The sequence below is a fragment of the Neophocaena asiaeorientalis genome, unplaced genomic scaffold (genome assembly GCF_003031525.2).
Source record: "Neophocaena asiaeorientalis asiaeorientalis breed wild unplaced genomic scaffold, Neophocaena_asiaeorientalis_V1.1 scaffold405, whole genome shotgun sequence".
Classification (NCBI taxonomy): Eukaryota; Metazoa; Chordata; class Mammalia; order Artiodactyla; family Phocoenidae; genus Neophocaena; species Neophocaena asiaeorientalis.
The window spans coordinates 1-11,639 of NW_020172822.1; positions in this window are offsets into that span (position 1 = coordinate 1).

Sequence of the window (11,639 nt, forward strand, 5' to 3'; positions counted from 1 at the left end):
TTTTTTTTTTTTATTTTCTAAGGGACTTACACAGTGTGCTAACCTTTTAGGATTTCCACTTGGGTTCTCACATCTCATTTGAAGTGAAATATCGGCATAAACTCAGTTCTATGATACAGACTTTCTCCAAAGAACCTAGGTTGAGGGAACTGGAAATGAACAGACTTAGGAACAACGTAATAGATGTCTTTGGTTATGTTAATTCAGTTCATCAAATGCTCACCCACATTTTCCTATGTGGAGAGTATATTTCTAGACACTGTAGAGTGTAGAAGAAAGTATACCTAACAGTACCTGTTCTTGTGATATATGGGAACCGGGGCATGTTAACAACCAACTACAAGACAGTGCAAGAGATATGGGCCATCTGACGTAGACCCATCAGAGGCTGGGTATGTGAGAAATGACTAGGGAATACAACTCTTAGAAGAGAAGGCTTTTGAAGGAGGCTATATTCCAAACTACTTTCAAGTATACAGGTATATCCTGTGGGTGATGAAGGAAGTTTGCTCTATATGGCTCCGTGGCTATAACACTACTACCAATGAGTGAAAACTCCAAGGAGGATATCTCAGTTCCAGGGGGAGGGACTTGGAACAGGAGATATCTGAAAGTAGAGCAGGATCTCTTATGAGGTTAGGGCTCTAAGCCAATAGCGCCTACCTGATAACAAGGACCAATTTCATTGAGCGACTCTACTTCATTGAGTATGTTGGATGACGAAGAAATGTCTTCTGGTTTACATTACCCAGAGTATTATGCAGACTGCTAGAATTGTGAGATGCTCTGTGACGAAAGCAAGAGAGCCTGGTTATTTCCAGATAGTGTTCTTCATGTCTTGTGGAATAGTGCTTTGCTCGTGGTATTTTGGGAAAAGCCGCTTTGTTGTATGGGAGGTTAGAGTAATATCTGTAAGAGTTCCAAGGTGAGTATGTCTTCTCCTTCTCAGACCACAGTAATGACATTTTCTTTCCTTAGTTGCACTTCTTTCTAACAAGATTCATGAGAATCTCTATTCAGAAGGGGGATATAGGAATGTGGGATTCATTTACAGGAGCTGTGAAAGAAATGGCCTGAACTCTCTGAGACATCATCTTTTAAGAGAAAGCAAACAAGGTTAAAACAAATAAAGATCTAGAACTGTGTCCTCCTACCTGTGGCGTACCACTTCCCAGACCTAAAACATTCTCCAGGAATCCTCACTGTGAGCGAGTGACTCCCAGATTTCTATGTGTATCCTAACTTCTTCCCTAGTTCTCAGCTGACTGCTGGGCCACTCTACCCTGACATCGTTTAGCCATTTAAACTTAGCATGTCCTGATTTATGTCCTCTCCTCCTAGGCTAAACTTTTTCCTCCCCTGGTCACTGCCATCGCAGTAAATGGCACCATCATTATCTCCCACCAGGACAGATATATTAGGCGCCCAGTTGGTCTCTGTATTTCCATCCTTACCTCTGCAATCCATTCTGTGAACAGTCAAAATAATTTTTGTAATATAAATCAGTCTTGCCACTTCTCTGCTTAATAACCTTCAGTGCCTTCCCAGTTTTCCTTGTGTTAGTATTGCCACAATGATGTTTCATAACAAACCACCCTAACATTCAGTGACTTAGAACAACAGCCATTTCTTCTCATTCACATGTCAGTGAGTTGGATGGATAGTTCTGCAAATCTATTGGACTGAGCTCAGCTTGGCTCCAGGCTGCAGGTTTGATTCAGGTATGCCCTGGACGTCTCTCATTCTTTTGGGGCCCAGTGGGCTACACTCAGTGTATTCTTCTCACGGCAATGGCAGAAATCCAGCAGCAAACCTTAATGCGTGAGCACATTTTAAGCCCCTGTTTGTGTTGTCTGCCAACAGGATCGGCCAAAGCTAGTCACGTGGCCAAGCCCAGATTCAAGGGGAAGAATGCTCCTTCACCCATGAGGCTATCTCAAGGGTGTAGATTTGCAAAACTTGTATATGGAGCAGAGCATTCTGCACAACAGTTTCATCTACCGTGCACTTAGAATAACATTCAAATTCCTTACCATCTTCTCAAGACCCTAAGTGATTTGGCTCTTGACTGCGTATCCAGTATCATCCAGTGTCACTTTCTGCCTCTCCCACTGAATTCCAGACACACTGATCTTTTGTTTTCTCATCAAATATGCCAAGTTCACTCTTGCCTTAGGAACTTGAATCAGCTTCTCCCAGTACATGAAATGCTCTTTCCTCTTCCAGATGTATAGAGGACTCATTCTCGCTCTTTCTACTTAAACATTACTTCCGTGGAAAGGCCTGAGCCTTAGGAAGTCTCCCTTGCTCCATTTATTCCTTATTACCTCCACTTGTTTTATTTATTTTTTTCAGAGCATTTATCTCTGCCCAATGTGTTGTTATTTATGTATTTGTCGGTTGGATAAATTATCTGCTTTCTGCACTAGAAAATAAATTCCACGAGATAAGTTGTCATGTTTGCATTGAACTTGTTTGTCGTGTTCAATTTTGCATCTCAGCATCTAGAATAGTAATTGGCACCTAGTTTTTTGAATGAGTAAAAATATGTAATTTCTTATTTCTCCCCAGAATGTCTCCCCAGGACATATCTTCCCAAACAGAATAAATAAGTACTCAATATGGTAACATTTTTGTCCCTCTCCTTTTCTCCTATATTTACACAAATAATATATTTTAATTGGTAAAAAAAATGAGAAAATACAAGTATGCAAAACCAACACTAAATCATCAGAAATTACCACTAAGAGTATATATTTTTCCAAGCTTTTTTCCTTAGGAATTATATGTATATGCAATTATTTTTATAAACCCCATACTGCTTTTACTTTGCATTTGTCACTTTTTCATGTCAATAATCATGGATCTACATGATCTTCTATTGGCTGCATATTATTTCTTGCAGCTGGGCATGAATATCCTTGTGCTTAAAGCTTTTCACACATGTCTTATCAGCTCCTTAGTATAAATTCGAGAAGCATAATTGCTGGGTTAAAGGGCATTTGCACTTTTTCAAGCCTTTTGAAACACAGCCAAATGATCAAGGTGTACCAATTTACACTCCTACCAGCAGTGTATGACAATGCTATGGCTACATTATTTAACATCCCATTGGTCACTATTAGTCTAATTCATTGAAAATGAAGTTAGCATTTTCAGTGTTCCTAACATTTGATGTACCCTGAATGTCTGAAGAGTATTGCATTGCCCTTTGGGATGTGTTGCTCCAGGTCATTTTCTCTTCCATGGACCGCCAAAAGGTCCTCAGATAGAATTTTCGGGGCTCATGAACTTGAATGGCAAAAATATTGCAGCTTTATTTTCACTAATCTCTAACTATAATTGAGATTTCCTCCAGTTGTGAATATAGACGGTCGTATTGGCAGTGCCTGTGACCTCATCATCAATAGAAATCAAATAGTTTCCTACCATATTGTAGTAGTTGCAAATATCTTAATATCTTTATTTCTCCCTGCTACTTTGAAATTATGGTAGTTATAGATATGCTGCTAGATCTTTTGATTTAATGCATTAATATAGGAACACATGTATTATTATTTTCAAATGTATTATTTTTAATATTTAAAGTCTGTATTTCAATATACTTGGTTTCCATTGTAATGCTATGTATTGTAACTTAAGTGTTAAAATCATTATTCTGAGAATGAGTCCATAGGCTTTATCATCTTGATAAAGGGATCCACCACACAAAACAGGTTAATTACACTGACAGGTAAATGGAGCTGGTGTTGGTTAGCTTGGGGACTTGGTCTACTGCCAGGTCTAGGGCGGCCTGGATAGAACTAGGCTAGGCAAAATGTTTTGGGAAAGACCAGCTGCTGTCTATGGGGAGTATGTGACAGAGATTTAGCAGAAGCAGCCAGCCAGAGTCAGGGAAGTACAACAAAGCTACAGGAAGGATTTTTGGTAAGGATTTAGGCAGGGGTGGCAAACTGGTAATCCAGTAGCAAGATTTTGTCAGAATATGTGTTTTGCTTGACCTCCACATATTTTTTTTTAAATATGAATTTTCATACAATCAAATAAGGAAGTACTCTATTTCTGCACAGTGCCTAATACATCTTTTCATTTTTTTTATCAAAGAATAGTTGATTTATAATATTATGTTAGTTTCAGGTGTACAGCATAGTGATTCAATATTTTTATAGATTATACTCCATTTAAAATTATTACAAAATAATGGCTGTATTTCCCTGTGCTATACAATATGCCCTTGCTGCTTGTCTATTTTATACACAGTAGTTTGTATCTCTTAATCACATACTTCTATCTTACCCCTCACCCTTCCCTCTTCACACTGGTATCCACTAGTTTGTTCTCTATATCTGTGAGTCTGTTTCTGTTTTCTGACATACATTGATTTATTTTTTAGATTCTACATGTAAATTATGTCATACAGTATTTGTCTTTCTCTTTCTGACTTGTTTCACTAGCATAATACTCTCTAGGTCCATCCACATTGTTGCAAATGGCAAAATTTCACTCTTTCTTAGGGATGAGTAATATTCCATTGTACATATATACCACATCTTTATCCATTCGTCTGTTGACAGACACTGGGTTGCTTCCACATGTTGGCTATTGTACATAATGCTGCTATGAACATTGGGCTGCCTGTATCTTTTCAAATAAGCAGGGTTGTTGCTTTTTTTGGTTTTGCTTTGTTTTGGTTTTTGTTTTTTGGTATATACCCAGGAGTGGAATTACTGGGTCATACTGTAGTTCTGTTTTTAGTTGTTTGAGAAACCTTCATGCTGTTTTCCACAGTGGCTGCACCAATTTACATTCTCGCCAACTGTGTACAAGCATTCCCCTTTCTGCACATCCTCTCTGACATTTGTTATTTACAGACTTTCTGTTAATAGCCATTCTGACAGATGTGAGATGATATCTCATTGTGGTTTTGATTTACATTTTTCTAATAATTAACAATGTTGAGCACCTTTCATGTGCCTGTTAGCCATCTGCATGACTTCTTTACAAAAATGTCTATTCAGGTCTTCTGCCCATTTTTTAGTAGGTTGTTTATTTTTGTTAACATTGTGTTATTAGCTGTTTGTATATTTTGGATATTATCCTCTTATTGGTCATAACATTTGCAAATATTTTCTTCCACTCAGTGGATTGTCTTTTCATTTTGTTAATGCTTTCCTTTGCTGTGCACAACTTTTTAAGTTTAATTAGGTCCCATTTGTTTATTTTTGCTTTTATTCCTTTTGCCTTAGGAGACTGATGCAAAAAAAATATTGCTATGGTTTATGTCAAAGAGTGTTCTGCCTACTTTCTCTTCTAGAACTTTTGTGGTTTCAAGTCTTACATTTAGGTCCTTAATCCATTTTGAATTTATTTTTGTATTTGGTGTGAGGAAATGTTCTTATTCTTTTACATGTAGCTGTTTAGTTTTCCCTGCACCACTTATTGAAGAGACTGTTTTTTCTCCACTGTATACTCTTGCCTCCTTTGTCATTGATTAATTGACCATAAATGCGTGAGTTTATTTCTGACCTCTCTAATCTGTTCCATTGATCTATGTGTCTGTTTTTGTACCAGTACCATGCTGTTTTGGTTACTGTAGCTTTGTAGTATAGTCTGAGGTCAGGGAGTATGTTAACCTCCAGTTTTTTTCCTTTTTTGTCTCAAGATGACTTTGACAATTCATGATTTTTGTGATTCCATATAAAGTTTAGGATCATTTGTTCTAGTTTTGTGAAAAATGTCATGGATATTTTGATAGGAATTATTAAATCTGTAGATTGCTTTGGGTAGTATGACCATTTTAACAAAGTCAATTCTGCCAATCCCAGAGTACAGAATATCTTTCAATTTCTTTGTGTCATCTTCAATTTCCTCCTTTGATGTTCTATAGTTTTTGGAGAATACATCTTTAACCCCCTTGGTTAAGTTTATTCCTAGGTATTTTATTCTTTTTGATGAGATTTTAAATGGGATTTTTTTTTCATTTCTCTTTCTGTAGTTCATTATTAGTGGATGGAAAAACAACAGATTTTTGTGTATTAATCTCATATCCTGCAGCTTTGCTGAATTCATTTATTAGTTACAATAGTTTTTTGGTGGAGACTTTAGGGTTTTCTGTATATATTGTATCATGTATTTTGCAAATAGTGACAGTTTTAGTTCTTCCCTTCCACTTTGGATATCTTTTATTTCTTTTTCTTGTCTGATTGCTGTGGCTAAGACTTCCAATACTATGTTTTAAAAAAGTGGTGAGAGTGGGCCTTCTGGTCTAATTTCTGAATTTAGAGAAAAGACTTTCAGCTTTTCACCATTGAATATGATGTTAGCTGTGGGTTTGTCATAAAAGGACCAACTTTTATTGTGTTGAGATATGTTCCCTCTGTGCCCACTTTGATGAGAATTTTTTATCATTAATAGATGTTGAATTTTGTCAAAAGTTTTTCTGCATCTATTAAGATGATCATATGGTTTTTCTTCTTCAATTTGATCATATGGTGCATCACATTGATTGATTTTTGGCTTTTAAACTATCCTTGCATCCCTGTTATAAATCCCATTTGACCATAGTGTAGGATCCTTTTAATGTATTGTTGAATTTAGTTTTCTAATATTTTGCTGAGTAGTTTTGCACCTATGTTCATCAGTGATATTTACCTGTAATTTTTCTTTTTTTGTGATATCTTTGTCTTGTTTTGGTATCAGGGTGATACTGGCCTTGTAGAATTAGTTCAGAAGCATTCCTTCCTCTGCAACATTTTGCAATACTTTGAGAAGGATAGATGTTAACTGTTCTCTAAATGTTTGGTAGAATTCACTTGTGAAGCCTTCTGGTCCTGGACTTTTGTTTGCTGGTAGTTGTTTTTATTAGAGATTAGATTTCATTACTGGTAATTTGTTTTTATTTTCTAGTTCTTCCTGGTTCATTCACTATACTCACTTTGATGAGTGTTTTTGTCATGAATGGATGTTGAATTTTGTCAAATGTTTTTTCTGTATCTTTTGTGATGATTATGTGATTATTTATTCTTCCTTTTGTTAATGTGATATATCACATTAATTGATTTGTGAATATTAAACCATCCTTGCTTCCCTGAAATAAATCTCACTTGATCAAGGTGTATGATCCCTTTAATAGGATTGTTATATTTGGATTGCTAATATTTTGTTGGATTTTTACATCTATATTCATCAAAGATATTGCCCTGTAATTGTCTTTTTTTTTGTAGTGTCTTTATCTGGTTTTGGTATCGGTGTAAGGGTCTGTTTGTAAAACGAATTTGAGAGTGTTCTGTCCTCTTCAATTTTTTGGAATAATTTGAGAAGCATAGGTGTTCATTTTTCTTTATATGTTTGGCAGAATACCCCTGTGAAGCCATCTGGTCCTGGACTTTTTTTTGCTGGGAGTTTTTAATTCAAATTACAAATTCAATTTCACTATTAGTGATTGATCTGCTCAGGTTGTCTGTTTCTTCCTGATTGAATCTTGGCAGGCTGTATGTTTCCAGAAATTTGTCCATTTCTTCTAGGTTGTCCAATTTGTTGGCATAAAACTCTGCATAGTATTCTCTTATGATTTATTTTGTATCTCTGTGGTATTGGTTGTTATTTTTCGTCTTTCATGTCTTATTTTGTTTATTTGGGTCCTCTCTCTTTTCTTCTTGGTGAGCCTGGCTAGAAGTTTGACAATTTTGTTTATCTTTTCAAAAAACCAGCTCTGGTTTCATTGATCTTTTATCTTTTTGGTCTCTATTTTATTTATTTCCTCTCTGATCTTTATTTTTTTTATAAATTTATTTATTTATTTTTGGCTACGTTGGGTCTTCATTGCTGCACCTGGGCTTTCTCTAGTTGTGGCAAGCAGGGGATACTATTTGTTGTGGTGCGTGGGCTTCTCCTTGCAGTGGCTTCTCTTGTTGTGGAGCATGGGCTCTAGGAGCACGGGCTTCAGTAGTTGTGGCTTGTGGGCTCTAGAGCGCAGGCTCAGTAGTTGTGGCACATGGGCTTAGTTGCTCTGCGGCATGTGGGATCTTCCTGGACCAGGGCATGAACACATGTCCCCTGCATTGGCAGGCAGATTCTTCACCACTGCACCACCATGGAAGTCCCTCTCTGATCTTTATTATTTTCTTCCTTCTGCTGATTTTGGGCTTTGTTTTTTCTTCTTTTGCCAATCACTTTATGTGAATTAGGTTGTTTTTTTGAGACTTGTCTTACTTCTTGAGGAAGGCTTGTATTGCTGTAAGCTTCCCTCTTAGAACCTTTAGCTGCAACCCATAGATTTTGGAAGGTTGTGTTTCCATTTTCATTTGTCTTGATGTATTTTCTGATTTCTTATTTTTTTTCTTCATTGAACTATTGGTTTTTTAGTAACATGTTGTTTAGTTGCCATGTGTTTGTGCTTTTTCCATTTTTCTTTCTGTAATTAATTTTGATTTTCATACCATGTAGTTGGAAAAAGTTCTTGATATAATTTCTATCCTCTTAAATTTGTTAAGGCTTTTGTGGTCTAGCATGTGATCTATCCTGGAGAACACTCCAATGTGCACTTGAAAAGAATGTGTATTCTGCTGTTTTTGAATGGAGTGTCCTGTAGATATCTATTAAGTCCAGCTGGTCCATTGTGTCATTTAAGACCACTGTTGCCTTATTAATTTTCTGCGTGGACGATCTATCCATTGATGTCAGTGGGGTATCACATTCCCCTACGCTTATTGTATTATTGTCAATTTCTCCATCTTTTTTTCTATTAATATTTCCTTTATATATTTAGGTGTTCCTGTATCAGGTGCATATGTTAAGGAGTGAAATATTCTCTTTTTGTATTAATTCCTTTATCATTATATAATATCCTTCTTTGTCTTTTGTTATAGATTTTGTTTGAAAGTCTATTTTTTCTGATATAAGTATTGCTACCCCCAATTTCTTGTTATTTCTGTTTGCATGAAATATCTTTTTTCATCCTCTCGCTTTCAGTCTATGTGTGTCTGTAGCTCTGAAGTGAGTCTCTTGTAGTCAGCATATAAATGGGTATTTTTTTTATCCAATCAGCCACCCTATGTCTTTGATTGGGGCATTTAGTCCAGTGACAGTTAAAGTAATTATTGACGGGTATGTACTAGTTGCCATTTTTCTTCCTTGTTTTCTGGTTGTTCTGGTAGTTCTTCTCTGTCTGATTCTTCTTATTTTTGTTTCTTCCCTCGTCATTAAATGATTTTCTTCAGTAGTATGCTTGTGTTTCTTTCTTTCTAGTTTTTGTGTGTCTATTGTAGGTTTTAGACTTGTGGTTACCATGGGGTTCATATATGTTGACCTATAAATATGTCTACTTGTTTGAAACTAAGTTATTTAACTTCAAACGCATTCTAAAATTTCTATATTTTTTACTCCTCTTACCCACATTTTGTGTCTTTGTTGTCATATTTTACATCTTCATGCTTATCCCTTCACTGTTTATTGTAATTATAATTCCTTTTTGTCTTTTAATTTTCATACAGGCTAGATTCTCAGCCCTTACTATACGTTTGTTTCTCATAGTGGGCTTTTTCCTTTCCTAGTTTTCTTTCTTGTTATACCCTTTTATTTTCTACTTAGAAAAGACCCTTTAACACTTCTTTTAGGGTGGGTTTAGTATTGATGAACTCTTATACTTTCTTTCATTTTATACTGACTTTTTCATTTATTTATGCTCCGCCATGCTCCTGTAAATATTTGAGTTTGTAAGAGACTTGCAGAAACTGGTAACAGAGTTTGTTGGAAAATGCAGTGAGCATCACCTTGGTGAAGGACCTGTGTACTTATCTATGGCCCCTATTAGATTAAAAGCTCCATGTGTGCAGCAATTCTGTGTTGTACATTATTGTGACTCCAGCATCTTGCACACCAAAACCCCCATAAATGCTTGTCAACAGCTTGTAGGACCTGGGCTAAATCTGCAGTCTCCTCAATGACGAGGGCACTCTGCCTGAAGTACTGACGTATCAGGCACTGGGTGAAGCGAAAGGACTCTAGAGCCAGGAAAGTGTTCAAAACTGAGTCTTCTTTGCCAGAAAATAAAGAAACTGAATGGGAAAGTTTTAGGTAGACATAAGTTAAAGAAAGAAATCAACTGAAGTGGAATTGGCCTAATATCTGCCTTGCCTTTATATCTTTAATTTCCCCACTTGAAAATTTTGGTCCCAGAGCCTCAGGTTAGATTGAACTTGCAAGTGAGGTCAAGAGGAGAGATAAAGAAACCAGGCAGTGGTGATGGCCTGAGAGACATTGCCTGGCTAGTGTCTGCCATATTGAAAGCATGGTGTAAATGTCTACATCTGCTGAATAAATGAATAAACTGGGTTAAAAAATATCTTGCCACTGCTTCTTTGTGTGGTCGTCTACTGTATCAGAGATCACAAAAATCAAATGTCCACAGAGACCATTCAGGACACATAAAGGAGGGGAGTGGTATCTATCAGGTGCTGTTGACTGTGGCAAATAATCCTTGCTCCATCTGAAAGGGAGCAGCAGCCACTCAGCTCTCACCAATTTGTGTCATGAGAATTTGTGGGCCTATTTTTAAAAAAACTTTCAGATTTTTCAAGATCAAGTGTAGTTTTTTTGTTTTGTTTTGTTTTGTTTTTGCGGTACGCGGGCCTCTCACTGTTGTGGCCTCTCCCGTTGCGGAGCACAGGCTCCGGACGCGCAGGCTCAGCGGCCATGGCTCATGGGCCCAGCCGCTCCGCGGCATGTGGGATCTTCCCAGACCGGGGCACAAACCCACGTCCCCTGCATTGGCAGGTGGACTCTCAACCACTGCGCCACCAGGGAAGCCCGATCAAGTGTATTTTTTTAAAAATGTTAAATCTCCCTGATTTAAATGCTGGCAACTAATTTGATTTAAAACACCAAACCAAAACAAAGCAAAATGCCTACACAGAAACCACCACTGGCTAAAAAATGGACTTTTACAGATAGTATACGTACTCATAACCATCATGTTTCAGTATTTGGCCAAATATAAGGTGAGGTGAGTGAAGCATTCCCCTTGGATGTAAAATTTAAGGTGATATGACAAAGCTCAGTAATCAAAATAAATTATATTTTAAAGAAATATTTTCCAAGATGATCAGAAAAACAGTGCCATGCAGAGCCATATTAAAGCCTGAGGACAAAGGATAAATTAGTAATACTAATCCTCTCTTTACTTAAAACTGAGGTTTTATTCATCATGAGTTTTTGGCATTAATTTTGATTTCTTAAAATTTATTGCATTAAAATGTTGTTCATCTTGATTACTGAGGTTTTAAAATTGTTAGATGAGTGCTGGGTGCCTCACTCAATCTCACCCTAGTCTTTCCTTCTACATTCATTTCCTACAGCTATAAATTAAGGGGTTTGGGGCAGATCAGTGTTTCGAAAGCTATCTAAGCCAAAAGGACTGAGGGGGCTTCAAAAATTACAAATTCCTGTGTCTGACTCCTGGAGAGTCTTAGTCATTAGGCCTGAGTGGGATTTTGGGGAAAGATATGTGTCTAAAGAGACCCCTGATAATTGATTCTGTTCAGAAACCACTGAGTTAGATGTTGTTTAGGCCCCTCCCGGTTTTAATATCATAGGACTTTACCTTATGTTCTTTTTTCGTTTTCAATGCAAATACCCGCTGG